This window comes from Morus notabilis, unplaced genomic scaffold, assembly GCF_000414095.1.
Source record: "Morus notabilis unplaced genomic scaffold, ASM41409v2 Scaffold594, whole genome shotgun sequence".
NCBI classification, from domain to species: Eukaryota; Viridiplantae; Streptophyta; class Magnoliopsida; order Rosales; family Moraceae; genus Morus; species Morus notabilis.
This window is the reverse complement of record NW_010359491.1, coordinates 676,130-692,912: the sequence shown is the minus strand read 5'-3', so window position 1 is coordinate 692,912 and position 16,783 is coordinate 676,130. Positions and strand designations below refer to the sequence as shown.

Genomic DNA, 16,783 nt, shown 5'->3' with positions numbered 1-16,783 from the left:
TCAGATCTTGTAGCTAATTTCATATCTGTGATCGAGAAAGAAAATGCAGGTCGTTTTGTTAGACACGCCTTAACCTTCAACATGGTTGAGCCTCCGTCACTCACATGACGTCTGCAAAATGACGTTCATTTCAATACATACATATAATCATATATAAATATAAACTAAAAAGGAGAGAGTTGGTTGATGTCAATTTAGAACAGCTGGCATCGTCTCCCAATCGATTATTGAACTGAAAATCTACTGAAAATTTTGACTTGTCAACCAACTGGAGTGAGTGCTAATGTGGACTTGCCCTGCTAGTCGCATTTCTTGATAAAATTACATTTTAATTTAAATTAAAAACTTAAATTAATAAATTATAATGGGTCAATAATTTGTTCAATTCTTGAGGCGGAGAGCAAAATGGCAGTAAACAATAATACAAGATTCTCAGCGCCTAGTCAATAATAGTTCACGTGGCAAAGTGTTATGTGAATACACACAAAGCTGTGTGAAATCACACGTCTCGTAGATTATAAGATTTCATTTGCTCCGTGAATTTAAATTTTTAATTTGAATTGAAATATGATATTTTTTAAGAGATTTTAACTACAATAAAAAAAATTAAATGTGACATTTTTTAAAAGTTTTTAATTATAAAATTTTAAAATTAAAAACTCAAATCGGTAAAATAAACGCGCTTAAATCTCATAATTAACATGTAAAATTTTCATTTATTAAAATTTTTTGATTTGATAAAAAATGTATTATTTGTTATGAAATTACCGTATTATCCTTGATGATATGCAATATTAAGACCCCGTTCATTTCACCAATTCGAGTTTAGAATTCGAGTTTTTTTATAGTAAAAGGCTCTTAGAAACAATTATATCTAACTTTTTTGTTATAATAAAAAATTCTCACATAAAGTCACAACCTAATTTAAATTAAAAACTCAAATAAACAAACTAAATGAGTCTTAGGGGTTGTTCTTTTGCATTTTTTAGTTAGAGTGACTTAAGTGATGATCTTGAGTTGAGTTTGAGTTATAACTTGAGTTGAAATTGTAACCTGAGTTTGTGTTTGGATGTACACATTTGAGTTATGATTTGAATTGAGAATCTATTTGAGTTTGTATTTGGGTGGATCAAAACTTAAATTTGTATTTAGATAATATTTTAATAAAAACTAAATGGTGATGAAAAATTTTAAAAGGGTATATGGGTGAGATTTTATTCATTTTTTTATTGATCATCTCAATCAGAATTAAAATGAAAAAGTTATAACATTTTTAAGAATAAAAAAAATATTATTCATTAACTTGAATTCGAGTTTATAAACTCGAGTTGAAAAAAAAACTTAAACTCAAATTTAACCCTAAACTCAAATTTAAATTTAAATTTTATAAAAAAATATCAACTTGAATAAAATTATAATTGCAGTTCAAAATTTTTTTAAATTTCGTTAAAAAAAAACAACTCCTTAAATTGTTAAAACTAGCCGGCCTAAAGAGAGCAAAGCGGCCAAAGATCGTATTCTGACAGATATTTATTTGGCACTTTACGAGCTAGTACGTAACTAGACGTACTACAACACAATTATAATGCTAATGCTTATAAATCCGTCCGTCCAATATAGGTGAACATCACATCACTATTAACACACAATTACGTAGAAGATGATATCACAAAATCAAATCATCAACCAATCTTGAGCTAAGCAAGATCACCCTGCTGAAGGGCCTAAACCTAAACTGAACGTAGGGTAAGACCTAGGAGCAGCGTCACAGCAGAATGTGGCTCGAATTTCGGAGAGCAAAATCGTGGACAGCCGTATCTAGAGTGACAGAGAAAACGAGATCGAATCCCACCGGTCCCATGACATGAATGATTTGTTTTTTGTAACAAGATCTGATACGCCTGGGTTTTGGTAAATCGATACATACACAATAATACATATGATATGAATATGATACAAAGAGCAAAGTTCATTTGTTTGGGGTTTTCAAGTTTTCAACCAATCAGGTTCTGCATCACGTTCTGCTTTGTCTGTGCTACCACAATCTACATATGTAGTTGCCCTTACCTATGAAGGGCTACTCTTACAGAAGTGCCGTTTTGGTCTTCCTGTCTACTGCAGCTATTGCTACAATTTTGAGGGTGTTTATTTTATAAGTTTTAATTATTGTTTAAACTTTTTTATCTGACAGAGTTAAATAGGGACAGCGGGGACATGTGTCCTGGCTGAAAAAGTGAAAAAAAAAACCTTTATAGCTATTGATGTTGATGAGATTATCTACTTTAAGTTCTTGTTTAGTTTTTATATTTAAATTTATAATTTTAATTTTGTTATAATATTTTTTATTTAATAAAAAATTTAAATTTAAAAATTTTTCTCTCACAAAATTATTATAAATGAATCAGAATTATTAATTTAAATGTATAAATTAAACGGATCTTAAATGTACTCCTTTTAATAACTGATCAGGTCTTTAATCTTAATATTTTCTCTTTTTCTCTCTTTTTGTTTTTTTTCTTTTTTTTTTTTGTGATTGCCTAGTAATGATGGGGTGATTTTGTGACCCATCTTCCAAGTTGTTGGTGTGTATAGATATTATTTAGATAAACTTTGGGCCTGTCAGTGAATAGCTTCTTAAAAACTGTTTTTAGCTTTTTAAGTTTAAAAGTTATTTTTAAAAATGTTTGGATAATTTGTTAAAAATGTTTTGATTTTTTAAAAAAGTTTTTAAATTCTAATCAAAATAAAAAATTATGACTTTTAAAAAAAAATACTTCTGCATAGTCTTTAAAACTTGTATAAGATTTTAATTAAGATATTATAAACTTAATTCTAAAATTTTTATTGCTTATTGGAAAACTTTAAAATTATTTTGACCCATTAAACTCTTTATTCTAAACACTTACTGAACAATCACAGCTTTTACTTCTTTCTTTTACTGACTAAAAACAAAAGTAAAAACTCTCCCAAAAAAACCATTTATATCATAATCGCATTATCAAATTTGACATTTATCTCTTATTCTGCCACCATTGACTTCTCTTTTCTCTTCTCTCTTTTAACTCTCTCCTTGTTTCTTCTTAAAATAAATAAATAAATAAATAAAACTCTCTCATTCTTTTTTTTCACGCATTACTTTATTACTATGGTTTTTTTCGTCTTTATAATCTCAATAAAGTTTCATTACTAGAAAAATGTTACAATTTTAATTGATTTTCATACTATGTATTTTCTTTTTACTAATCGATTTTCATATTATGTTATAGCTTATAAATTGTTCCTTCATTACTGACTATGGCTTTGTCCTTTTTTTGTTTAAGTGTTTTCTCTCATAAAATTTAATTTACTGGTCAAATTACTTTTTTATTCAAATTTATAAACCAAATGAGTCACATAATCTTTTATCATCGGTTAGAGTAAGGAGATTTTTTAATACATTTTTTACATCTATTTCCATTTTAAGAAATTCTAGCATAGGGAATAGTAACTTTTCTCTATCGATTGAATACAAGATTAGGCCATGGCTATGAAAAATCAGTGGTGCAAAATGGTTTTCTCCTGAAAACAAAAATAAAAACAATTACATTTTTTTTTATTCAAACTCTTTCTTTTAAGTTTGATAATTACGATATACCTTAATATTTAATAAGAATGCTAGTTTCTTGTAATAACAAAATTATCCCTTTATTTTAGGGATGACAAGAGGGCAGACTATAGCCAAAATGATTTCTCGTCACCTTTATATTACTCAAATAATGCATAGCTATATTTACTCTATCACTCTAAAAGGTAAATCAAAAGTTAAAGAAATCCTAACACAACTATAAGCTGCAGTTCAAAATCCCAGAAGTTTCTGCCACGTCGCACATCCCCATAGCCATAATTTTCTCTGAAAAACATGTTCATTTTACTCTGGGCCACCACAACTCTTGACCCAAAACAGAGTTACTTGACATTAGTCCAAGCCCAAAGCCTCTTCTCGGCCTACCTGATGGAGCTCCAGCAAGTAGTGAGAATAAGAAAGTTTCAGCCGCAGGCCCACAGCAAAGAGAAAAGAAAGTCTTTTTCGTGTAAACTTTCAATAAGCGAGCAAATAATATAGAAATAATTACACAAAATAACAATAATAGTAATTGTAACAATATAGAAATAATTACACAAAGAAATTATAGGCCCTGTTTATTTCTGTTTTCATTTTCATTTTTCACATTTTTTGAGACTAAAAAATGAAAATGCATACGTAAAATGCGTTTGGTGTATAATTTTTTTAAAAACAAAAACAAAAACGTTTTTATCATTTTATGAAAATCTGAAAACGGTATAATACCGTTTTTCATTTTCTCATTTCCTCCATTTTCAGCCATTAGAGCTTGACTGGAACAAGCTTTTCTACGAAGGAGACGACGACGGCCCGCCACCATCTTCTCCGACTGCCCGCCACCGTCTTCTCCGACTACCCCCCCTCTTCCGACTGGCACCCCCACCTCCGATATCAACACAAAGAACCAATTTTTCAAACACGGGAAAGAACTGAAGCATACCCAGTTAAACAAGTCTGGCTTCTTCTTCTCCGCTCAAGACTTTGACTTCCAATCCAGTCTTTTCCCTCACGTTTTCCAAGAACTCAGACTTGTTGGCGGTTTCATGGACAGCTGACGTGGCGACGCAGCGGGTGTGGGTGGTGGGGATGTTGTGGGCCCGGAGGAGTGTTTGGAAGGTATTGAGGGCTTTGAGGGCGCGAAGCTCGGAGAAGGCGAAAATGGCGAAAGGAGAAGTGGGAGTTTGGTGGTAGTGGCGGCGGCCGAGGAGGACGGGGTCTTTGCGGCGGAGGAGGGGGAGGAAACAGCCGGTGGGGTGGGCCTGGACGATAAGGAGCTTGAAGGAGTTGGTGCCCATGTTAATTGCGGCAAAAAAGGAGGACGGAGAAGATGGGGTTGGTGGTGGGATAGCGGAGGAGGAGGACGCCATGGATTTTCTTTTCTTGATCAAATTGAGAAACGCCATGGATTTTCTTTCCATGGATCGAGTCTGATAGTCAAAGTGTTTTTTTTTTTTTTTTTTTTTGCCTTGGAAAATCTGGCGGTTGGGAAACGACAATGGTTATTATATAAAACGACATGTCATTTATGTGAAGTGATCAAACGACATGCTATCTTAAAAACGTCACCAAACACAGTTTCAATTTTTTTTTAAAATTGAAATCAATCTTTGAATAAAATGACCAAACGCATTTTCAGAAATAATTCCAAAATGAAAATGAAAACGTTTTCATTTCCATTTTCATATAGAAAACAAAATCATTTTGGAACCAATTCCAAACACATCCATAATTTTGCCGCATTAATTTTGAACTAGTCTCACTTAATTCTTGCTATTAGAATAGTGTGATCACATGGCCTTTATGTTAGAAAAAAAAATGAAAAAAATAAAAAAAAAGACTACAAGACTACGCTTAACTCCTTTCTTCTTCGTCTGATTTTAACAAAAAAATATGACAAGATAGATTAAGTTAGAATAATTCTAAATTTAAGAGTAAAATGAAAGTTTTAAAACTCATAAGACAAATAAAAAATGATCCTAAAATTTAGATGCCGCACATGAGATTAACCTTCTTTATTTACTCTTTTGGTACGTTTTGAGATATATAAAATACGAAAACTATATATCACTATTTGAAAACACTAGTTCCCCTTTAACGCCATTATTAGCCAATAATTATAAGGAAGCTACTTTGAAAGGAATTAATACGAGTTAATATAAAAATTATAGATTATTACTAAACTTTTTCTTAGGGTGTAGGGGTCTATTTTTTCACTCTTATTTTTTTTTATTAATACTCTTTTGACTAATATAGTTATTTGATTAAAAAAGATATTAACAAAAAATAAAGAGTAAAAATCTAAACCCATACATTTTAAAAGATATTTTTCTCATTTCTCCTATAAATTACCTTGATCAAATGCACAACTTGGTATAGCATAATATGCTAATTAGAGTATAGAATCAACATATATATAGAAACAAGTAAGTTGAAAGCACATTTAGAAGTGTTTTTTTTTTTCTTTTACGAGATATTCGAAAGGGCTGAAAGGGGGTTATGGGGATGCATGTCATGTCACATTTATTCATTTAAGTCTAAGTGGGAGATTATTAGCGTTGATGTCCTTAGAAATAAATGTAACATATTCTTTTGACATTTTGATACCAATAAAGGTTATTTATTTAATATATCAAGCATTGTCCTTTATATGTTTAATTTTTGTTGTATATATAATAAACAAACTGGAAGTCTGAGACTGTTACTTAACTCTTTAGATGGTGCATATATTGAGAAGAATATATGGGAAACACGTGTTAAGGGGTGGTCATTTAATGACCAGAAGAATAGGCCCTTCACCTGAACAGGGAAGAACAGGTCGAACATGCCGAGCACCTGGTCCGAACAGGTCGAACATGCTGAGCACCTGCTCCGAACATGCCGAATCGTCTGAACAATGGAGAATGGTCTGAATAGGTCGAACATGGAAGAACGTCCCAAGTGTTGGGAATGGTGTCCTAAAAGCATGAGATGTAATAGGATATTTATTATTTATTTAATAAAAGAGTTTATTCATTATTTTATGTGCATATATTTATGAATATTTTATGAATATCAGTGAAAATTCCATTATTATTTATGTGACCTTAAACGTTGTATATAAGTGTTATATGCAGGAGGATAATGTTTAAGGATAATGATCAAAACGATGTTCGTAATGAATTTAATTAAAGTTCAGAATATTTAATTAAAACATTATTAATACATGTCAATCTCATTTAGAATGGAACGGTGTTATTCGCACTGTTAATATGGTGAGATATTGAATTATTGTATTACGCATAATGAGATTATGTGAAACAAGGACACATACACAATATGAATTTATGATAATTTTTATTAAGTATAGAAATTCTAATTGAGTATACCGATGGTCATATATAGAATGATCTTAATCATGAGTTCTTAATAGACTCCTACTTATGAATTTATGTCGTTTGATTTACTCAGTACGGATTCCGAGATCCTAAATCATATTCTTTGTATTTTGGAGACATGATGAAGTAGGTAGCCAGGACTGTTATTATACGAGATGGAATCCATTCCTTCTTGAGAAAGAAGTAGATAAATAATTCTCTTGAGGGTTGATTCGGTACTTGGACTAGTAGGAGCTCTGATTCATGAATTTGTTTTTATGAATCACTGTCCATTAGAGAATCAATGGTACTCAAGGATAAAGATATAATTAGAGAGGTTAACGGATTTCACCTAGCTCTAATTATGAGTTATTTATGGAGGACTGATCTATATGCAGTGACTACATCACATGGACACTTCACGGTTTAGAAGTAATTTATGTATATAATTACGAGAGTGTAATTCCAAGTTTATAGTGGAGTAACTATTGGAATTAATAAGATTAATTAATTACTTAAAGTGTTTAATTAATTATTAATTTTATTGGAGCTTGAAATTATAGGTCCATGGGTCACCGCGTCGTCCTTGTAATTTTACAAGACACTAAGGACAAAATGAAAATTTTAGAATTATGGAATTCTAAAATAAAACTTTCAAGGATAATTAATTATTATTTAAATAATGTGATTATTTAAATTTAAATTTAAATTTTGGATCACTTATGTGAAGGTGTTCACATAGTGTGAACGCAAGCCACAGTGTGAACACATTTAGATTTATCAATTTAAACTTATTTGATAAGTTATTCAATTTAGAATTCAAATTAATTTAAGTTTGACTTAAATTAGAATTTGAATTTGAGTTAAAATTATACTGCAGGATAAAAGAGGATTTTCTCTTCTTTTCCTATCTATATTTAGCGCCACCACAGGGATAAGATTCCAAAAGCATGGCCGGCCATATTAGGATAAAGGGAAGAGAAAATTTTGTTCCAAATTCAAATAGAAGATAATTAACAAATTTTATCTTGGAGATAAAGATTGGATTCCTTCTAAGAATTTGACTACTACTCTATAAATAAGAGAATTATAGAAAATTTTTGCTCTTATTTTTCTATAGTGGCCGGTTTTCACAAGTGTTGTGAGAAGAAATATTTTCCTCAAAAATTTCATGTCGTGCATGCGTTGGTGTTTGTGAAAATTCTTGAGTGTTTTTGTTAACTCGTTTTGTTTTAGGTGTGTCCACACACAAGTCTTTGTGGATTCAAGGTATTGAGGAGGAAGGCTTAGGTTTTCTAAACAAAGCATTAAAGTGAGGATTGTTCGAGGTCAAAGAACTCAAGTTATCATCCTAATCGGTCGCTATGTATAATTCTAATCCGGTTCATGGTAAATAAATTAATATGATTAATTTATTCGTGCATAAATTAATATAATCTATAAAGTATTTCAAAGGTTTTGTGAAAATTTTTATTATACATGATCTGCTACTCTCATGCTTCCGCGTATGAATTCGATTCAGAAACTAACACCGAGCAGGCCGAGCACTTGGTTTGGAGAGGAGGAATAGGCCGAACAATCCTAATACGTTGAATAACTGGTCTGAACATGCCAAACAAGGAAGAACATCCCAAGCAGGCCGAGTAGGCCAAACAGTGCTAACAAGCCAAGCACTTGGTTCGAATAGGAAGACTTGGCCCGAAGAAGGAAGAACATCTCGAGCAAGCCGAGTACATGGTTCGAACAAGCCGAATAGGATGATAAGTCTGAATAGGCTGAACAGTCCTAAAAGACCGAGCACTTAGTCTGAACAAGCCGAACAGGGAAGAACATCATGAACATGCCGAGTACCTTATCCAAATAGGTTGAATAGGCCAAATAGTCCGAACAATGGAGAATGGTCTGAACATGCCGAATAAGAAAGAACATCCCAAGCAGGAAAGAACATCCCGAATAAGCCGAGCACCCGATCCGAACGGGCCGAATATGCTTAATAGGATGAACAGTCTGAACAAGAATAAGCCAAACAGGCCAAACAGGTAGACCGGGCCGAGCAAGCCGAACAGGCAGACCATGCCCAGCAGACCGAAGAGGTAGACCACCTGGTTGATCAGTGCATGAAAATGCACTTAAATTGTTCATAATTGCTAGATAAATTAAGTTTTAATTAAATATTTTTGTGGAATTAATTTTATGTGAAAGTATTTAATTTTAATTTAATTTATTTTATTTTGGAAGAAAATAAGGCATTTGGGCTAAAACTATAAAGAGAAAGAGAAGCCCATCTGAAGCCCAATAGCAAGCCCAACCGTCCGAGCTGCGCCAGTCCATCCCCGCCACGTGTCGCTGTCTTGTTCGTCGCAGATCCGCGTGGGACCAGCTATCCCCTTACGCACGCGCGCTTGGCGTGCACCGCCCTTCTCCCTGCGTGAGTCTCCTCCACGAGCGTGTCACCCGGGTTTCCTTTCTTCTCCGCGTGGGTCCCGCATTGCAGCATCCTCCCAATCAGTGCGCGCCACGTGTTGGATGCTGATGCAGCTGTCAGCCACTTCTTCCATGTCCGTGAATCCACTTGCACCACATGTTAGATGCTGATGCATATGTCGGCCACTTACTCCTCTCAGCCTCTCTTCACGCGACACGTGTCCCACCCGTTTGGGATTCTTCAGCCAGATGCATTTGTGTCCGTTATGATGGTTTTTCTCCCCCATTATCAGCCTTTACTTCCAAAATAAAGCATTGTAAAACCCAAATTAATTAGAAAACGTTCATTTTCTTCTTGTTGTTGATTGCAACTTTTGGCATGGCTCAAAAACCCTATAAATAAGAGCTTTGTTAGATGTATTAGGTTGTTGATTTTGAGCCTAAATTCTTATACTTTTTCTCTCATTGTCTTGCTCTTATTCTCATACTTTCTTTTTAGAATTTTATGGGAATAATGTGCAAGCTAGGCTAGAGTTTTTAGGTGAGGCTAGAGATGATCCTATATGTGTAGTGAACTTGTTTGAATTTTGATTCTCCAATGGTTTGTAAGTTTTATACATTTGAGTAAATAATTTTCTTTTATCATATTTCTTCCTCTTATCAATATATTTTATTGTCAACTTTTATATAAATCTAGTCAAACTCTTTTTATGTGATTGTTGCACGATATTATATATTGGTAGGTATTGTTTTATGAGTAGGCTTTTACTGCAATATTGCCAACGGTATATTGTCGCTTTTAGATTTCTCATAAGATAATTTTTCCTAGTTCTAAACGTTAGAATTTTATTTACTCGAATACATTTTTAATTCATGTGTTCTTCAAATATTTATTTTCTGATTGATTGTTTGGGATGTGAAACTTTCAATTGAGTCAATTTATGAATCAAAATCCAAATAGGTGAACAAAGCATATGGAGGATTCTTAATGCCTTACCACTTTTTAATTATTGAATTTTCTCCATTTTAAATTGTTCAAAAAAATCATCAAAAACACTCATTTCTTCTTTGTTTGATTGCTTTCTTTCCTAATGCTTTTTATTTGGTAATCGTTTCTTGTTCAATTTATCGCCTCCTCGTGGGATCGACCGTCCTAATTGTGCTACAATTGACCGCTTATTTTTGTACACCAGGGCGAGCACCTGGTCTAAATAGGCTGAGCACTTGATCTGAGCCGACCGAGCACGTGGTCTGAGTACTAACCGACATCGACTGGTGGAATAGGACAAGTTCCCAATCAGCCAACTGACTGCCACGTGGCCTCCTCTCCGCAATCCCAATGGGGGATCCCTCGACTGGTACAACTTTACACATAGGTCACCCCCGGGTTCTGGGTTGGATTCAGACACTACCCGAATATGAAAATACTCTATAAATACCAAGCTCATTACCTCACAAAGGTACGGACATTTTTCTACACCTAACTCTGCCCACTCATTTGTTGCTCCAGACCAGACACTGACTTAAGCGTCGAAGTGCCATTGGCAGACATCACACCAGTGTCCCTATCACTCCGAGGCCATCTCCTCTATCATTGCAGGTCAGAACATTGCTAGGGATTCCGTCCCGAACAATGCTAGGACCCGAGCAGATTCGTGCTAAGGATCCGTCCTGGACAGTACTAGGACCCGAGCAGAATCGTGCTAGGGATCCATCTCGAACAATACTAGAACTCGAGCAAAATAATGCTAGGGATCCGACCAGAAGAGATTGAGAACAGAGTATGATTACCGTGCGCTTCCGCACATTGTGTTGTGCCGGATTTTGGCGTCAACAAGGTGCTTGTCTTTTACTTTCTACATATCATCGCCAATTGATAATTGTATGCTTGGTTGAGTGGTCTAGATGGCTGTATTGAGATTTCCAAAAAGCTTCGAGTTTCTTTTGTTTTGTTTATTTTTATTATTTTATTTTAAATTTAAAATAAAAAGTTTACTAAAAAAGGAAAAAGGCTTCGAATTAACGGGTCGAAAGCTGCTAAATTACGTTAGTTGTCCTCAAATGTTAGTCACATGTGCGTCACAAGACTAAATAATACAATTTTGGATTTAGTGTTAATTGCAATGAATTTCAAATTAAAAGGATTAATTGCTAAGAAAAAAGATTAAAAATTAAATTGTCAAATTAAAAAAGATAAAGGGTGTCTGTAGAAAAAAGCCTTAAAGTATAGATAAATTAATAAAATAGAAAAGTAGAAAATCAAGAAAATAAAGTTGTATTGAATTGCACGTCTCGGTGGAATACAGCATAAAAGTAAAGAGGATACAAAACAGAAGCAATATTTCTTTCCCTTTTTTTTGGAAAAATAGACAAATTTAATGGTAAGGAAGTGCAAAGTCGATGGTGGGGCAATATGGATTGCTATTATCTTCATACAAATAAGTGTTGAAGTCGGTGCAGGGGGTGTAGTACTATTGTTGGGGTATGATTCCAGGCTGTGTTTGTTTTGGTTCAGAGGAGTAATAATTTTGTACTGATCAGTACCTGGCTGCTACGGTAGACCCTCTCGTGTTTATTTGATCACCATTACTGGCTTGGTTTCTTTATTTTCACATCGTTTTTGGCACAACTATACATATTACATATTATATTATATTATATTATATTATATTATGTTATATTATATTGGTTTAAAATTGGAGCCTTGCCCTCGTGTTTTCTCATCATTTTATGCCCATATTCCTAGGCACCCCTGGCGTCTCTAATGAGATTATGTTATGCCCTTAAGTAAAGTTGTATCTTTACGTTTGTTGATAGTACAAAAATTTTGTAATATCATTGATCAATAGTTCATTCACTTTCATGAGTTTGATTATAAGTTCTAATAAAAAGTAAAATTTCAAGACTAATTAATATTGAACCCATGCAAGGAAAACTAGTGTGTATGATATTGACCGACGTTGTATATTGAAAACAATGAAGCGAAATTATTCTATTATCTATTAAACGGACATTTATTTTATGACACGCCAAATATTAGTCTTTTACCAGATAAATAACATACAACATTTGATCATCGACTATCTGAGGAAGAACATGTTTTATTCACCAACAAAATGTTCTTCACAATATATATTCATGATTACTACGTACGAATGTGTGTTTTGTATGTCGTAATGTTCATATATAATGAAAGTGATATTCTTAAATGTCACGTAATTTCAAATTTAAAAAAATTTTTTTTTTTTTTTTTTTTTTTTTTTTTGAAGAAGTAATTTGACAAAAGTTTGTAGTTACGTTTACTATTTATTCAATATAATAATACACTTGAGAGATGAATCTATGGTTTCTAAAGCAAATCTGAAAGATACAAGAATATGATATTAATTAACCTCATGTTAATACATATGAAGTAAACATATGCGGAAGATATAACTATAAGGTTATACTTTAAAGTCCGGAATAAAAAAAAAAAAAAAAACTGTATTTTCATGAAATCTAAATTCAAAATTTACTAAATTTTATCATATATAATGTATTCGATTGTCTTTAATCTTGTCCGACTAATGTACCTCGACTATTTTATCATAACAATCCTGATAAATAATTGGAATCAATCGATTTATGTATGCATACATGTACTTTTAATCGCTGTATATTCGTATGTTTATTATCACAAGTAAAAACTTCTGTTCGCAGAACGTTTGATTACATATTAAGCTTTTCAACAATTATTTTTTATTAGAGGATTATTCTATATATACGATGCAAGCCTCTGATCACGTTATCGAAATTAAAGAAAAAAATGGGATGTAGAAAAATTATGTAGAGACAACACATATAGTGGCTCATTTATTTCATATATAACAAGCTCAAATACTACGCTGAGCTACTTTTTTTCCAACATTTGACCCATAAATTATCATTGGAGCGCTTAAGAGGCTTTAATTTTATACGAGAAAATTAGGAATGCATATTAATTATCATACCAATAAAAGCTTAAAGTTATCTCCATAACTCACTTCCATGATCATGTCACAAATTTTTTTATAGTATCCAATGCTAGTAGCAATACTATTGGGACCTAGACCACCGATAAGGTTTCCAGAAGCACCGTTAATAATGACGTTAAGCAGACCAAAGCTCAGGATTTGACGAGGTTCAGAATTAGCATTTTATTACCACGTCCAGTCATCCAAAACCATATAGTTATCTTGAATGATACAATTGGGTCTGTTACCACTAAATCAGGATTGTTTATCAATTTCAATCCGAGAACTTCACCATGCAGCACGCCCATAGTTGTAGTTGCTAATTAAGAGAATAACAATCAATATATATATATATATATATATATATATTTATATATTGCTTGTAATTAATGAAACATCCTACGTTCAAATTTAGAATAATTAATTAATAATCTGTAATAAGATCGGATACTTACTGAATGAGTTGGATGGATCCTCGACTATCATACTTTTTACCAGGAGCTCATGGCCACTTATTAGATTAGTGTTTAAAGTTGCAACATGATATGACAATATCCCCATACATATGGATCTAATGAATCAATCGATCGCCCTGTAGCAAGAAACCAAACGTAAACAATATATATATATATCATATAACAAACTAATTAACTTAACTCAGAAGTTAACTATCTGCTCGTTTAGTTCGATAATTTAAATTTTTAATTCGAGTTAAGATGTGATTTTATGTGAGAGTTTTTTACTGTAGCAAAACTCAAATTTTAAACTCAAATCGGTGAAATAAACGGGTATATATATATATATATATGTATAACATGTGGTTGCTTGAGAGGTTAGAGCAAGAAAAGCAGCAAAGCTCCCTCTTACGAGTTGCAAGATCACCAGTGTTACCGAAGAAAGGAAACGATTCAGCTGCATTGATAAAAGCATCATAACTGTAGAATCCCTGACTTGGGCAATCTTTCCGGTGCTTAAACATTTCATCGAAAAGCGATTCCTTAAGTATCTTTCTCATCTCGTTTTCTTTGATTTCGTACCAACATCGGTATTGGCATTATCCCCTACCACAATAGTCATGACCACTACCACAATACCCTTTTACGCTGCAAAATCTGTTCTTGCTATATGTAGTTATTTTTTAACTTTAATTTATCTATTTTATTCTTTTTATTCTAAATGAATTAAGTTTGTAGTAGAGTTAACTCTTTTTTTTTTATAGAATTAATAGAGTTAAATTTAATATCCAAAGTTTGCAGTATACAAACTTTTAAATTTATATGGTTGTATATTGATTTTTGGTTTATTTTAGACTTAAATTTGAAATAAGAATATACTTAAAATCAAAACTCAAGGACTAATTAAAATTTTCTTTAAAAACTATGGAGAAAAGACAATAAGAAAGTTTTTGAGTGGGGGCAAATAAGGAGGAAAATGTCAAAAATTACAGTATTGAAATCAAATTGTAAAAGGAATTTTTAGATCCAGTGGGGGCGGCCGTGCCCACTGGGCCTAACATAGCCCTACCACCATAGCATCCTGTGAAATGCGTGCCTAATTTTTAACTGTTATTGAACATGATATTGCTAAGTGATTGGCCCGTTCACTTCGTTGATTCGAGTTTAGAATTCGAGTTGAGATGTGATTTTATGTGAGAGCTTTTTACTATAACAAAAAAGTTAGATGTGATTGTTTGTGAGAGCTTTTTACTGTAGAAAAACTCAAATTCTAAACTCGAATCAGCGAAGTGAACGGGGCCTAACGGGCGCGGATTCGAGTTTTCAATTTGAATTGAGATGTGATATTTTTTGAGAGTTTTTTATTGTAGTAAAAAAAGTTATATGTGACATTTTCTGAGAGCTTTTTACTGTAAAAACCTAAAACTGAAAACTCGAATCGGTGAAATGAACGAGGCCTCAAATATAGTTTTTAATTTGAATTGAAATGTGATTTTATGTGAAAATTTTTTACTGTAGTAAAAAAGTTAGATGTGACTATTTATGATATCTTTTTATTATAACAAAAGTTAAATTCTAAACTCGAATCGATAAAATGAACGATGTTGTATGACATGATTAGCAATAGAAGAATAACATACCTTCTTCTACCAATCCTGTTCAAAAAGCACATGAGATAATAGTGAATAAATAGTTATTTTAGTCTTATTCATTTCATCAATTTGAGTTTAAAATTTGAGTTTTGTTACAGTAAAAAGCTCTCAGAAACAGTCACATATTACTTTTTTACTACAATAAAAAGCTCTCATATAAAGTCACATCTCAATTCGAATTAAAAACTCGAATCAACGAACTAAACGGGTTCAAAATATATTTGCAAGTTTCATAATTTAAGTTTAGATATTTCTATCTTGAAAAATTGGATTTTTACTAGAAAAAAAATTGAAAATTAAAAATAATAGAGATAAAAGCTAAAACACGATAACGAGAACTTTTCCCCTTATATCCTTACCATCTTATTTTATATTTGAGTTTAAAATTAAGATAAGCATTCAATTTGGACTTTATCTTACTTTCACGTACAACAAAAATTTGACTATGACTCTTTCCCAAATTCTATAAATAGGTACTATCGGAGAAGGAAAAAATTCCTTTCATTTCACCGATTCGAGTTTAGAATTTGAGTTTTGTTATAGTAAAAAACTCTCATAAACAGTTTAAAACTCTCACATAAAGTCACATCTTAACTCGAATTAAAAACTCGAATCAATGAGCTAAACGGGCCCTAAGTTTTACCTCCTTACGAACCGCTCAATCGGGCCCTACGCTCCTCGTTCCTCGCCCTTTGTCGATTCAGATACCCACTACTACCTAGGAACTTTATAAGTCTCAGTCTCTATGGTGCTCCCCCTGTTGGTATCTGAATTTTGGATTGAAATCATTTTTTTTGTGTGTTTTTGAATTAATTTGTATCTTATAAAGTAATTCGTGTATTATTGAAAGTTTATTTTTTTCCCCTGTTTGTCAAATGGAATTCACTACTGAAAATAAACGATTTTGCAATTTAAATTGAATTCTTAGAATTGCCAATTTTTTGTTTGATATTTGTATCATTTGTGTTTAAATCTTCTAAATGATTGATTACCTCTTATGTTAAAAAAAGTACATGTGTGTTGTCTCACATGAAAAATTGATGAGAATGTGACGTGGTTTATATACATAGAATGACCCAAGACCTAATGGGTGCGTTTGGAACTCGTTCCAAAATGATTTTATTTTTTGTATGAAAATAAAAACAAAAACGTTTTCATTTTCATTTTGAAATCATTTCTGAAAATGCGTTTGGTAGTTTTATTATGAGATTGTTTTCATTTAAAAAAAAAAACTGAAATTGTGTTTGGTGGTTTAATTTTTAAAAACATGTAATAATATTTAAAATAATAATATATTAAATAAATA

The 16,783-nt window shown here is 32.3% G+C and overlaps 1 pseudogene; it reads right to left on the bottom strand.

Moving 5' to 3' along the window:
- Positions 1-13,361: 13,361 nt before the first annotated feature.
- Positions 13,362-14,385, bottom strand: LOC21405304 (annotated as a pseudogene).
- Positions 14,386-16,783: the final 2,398 nt, after the last annotated feature.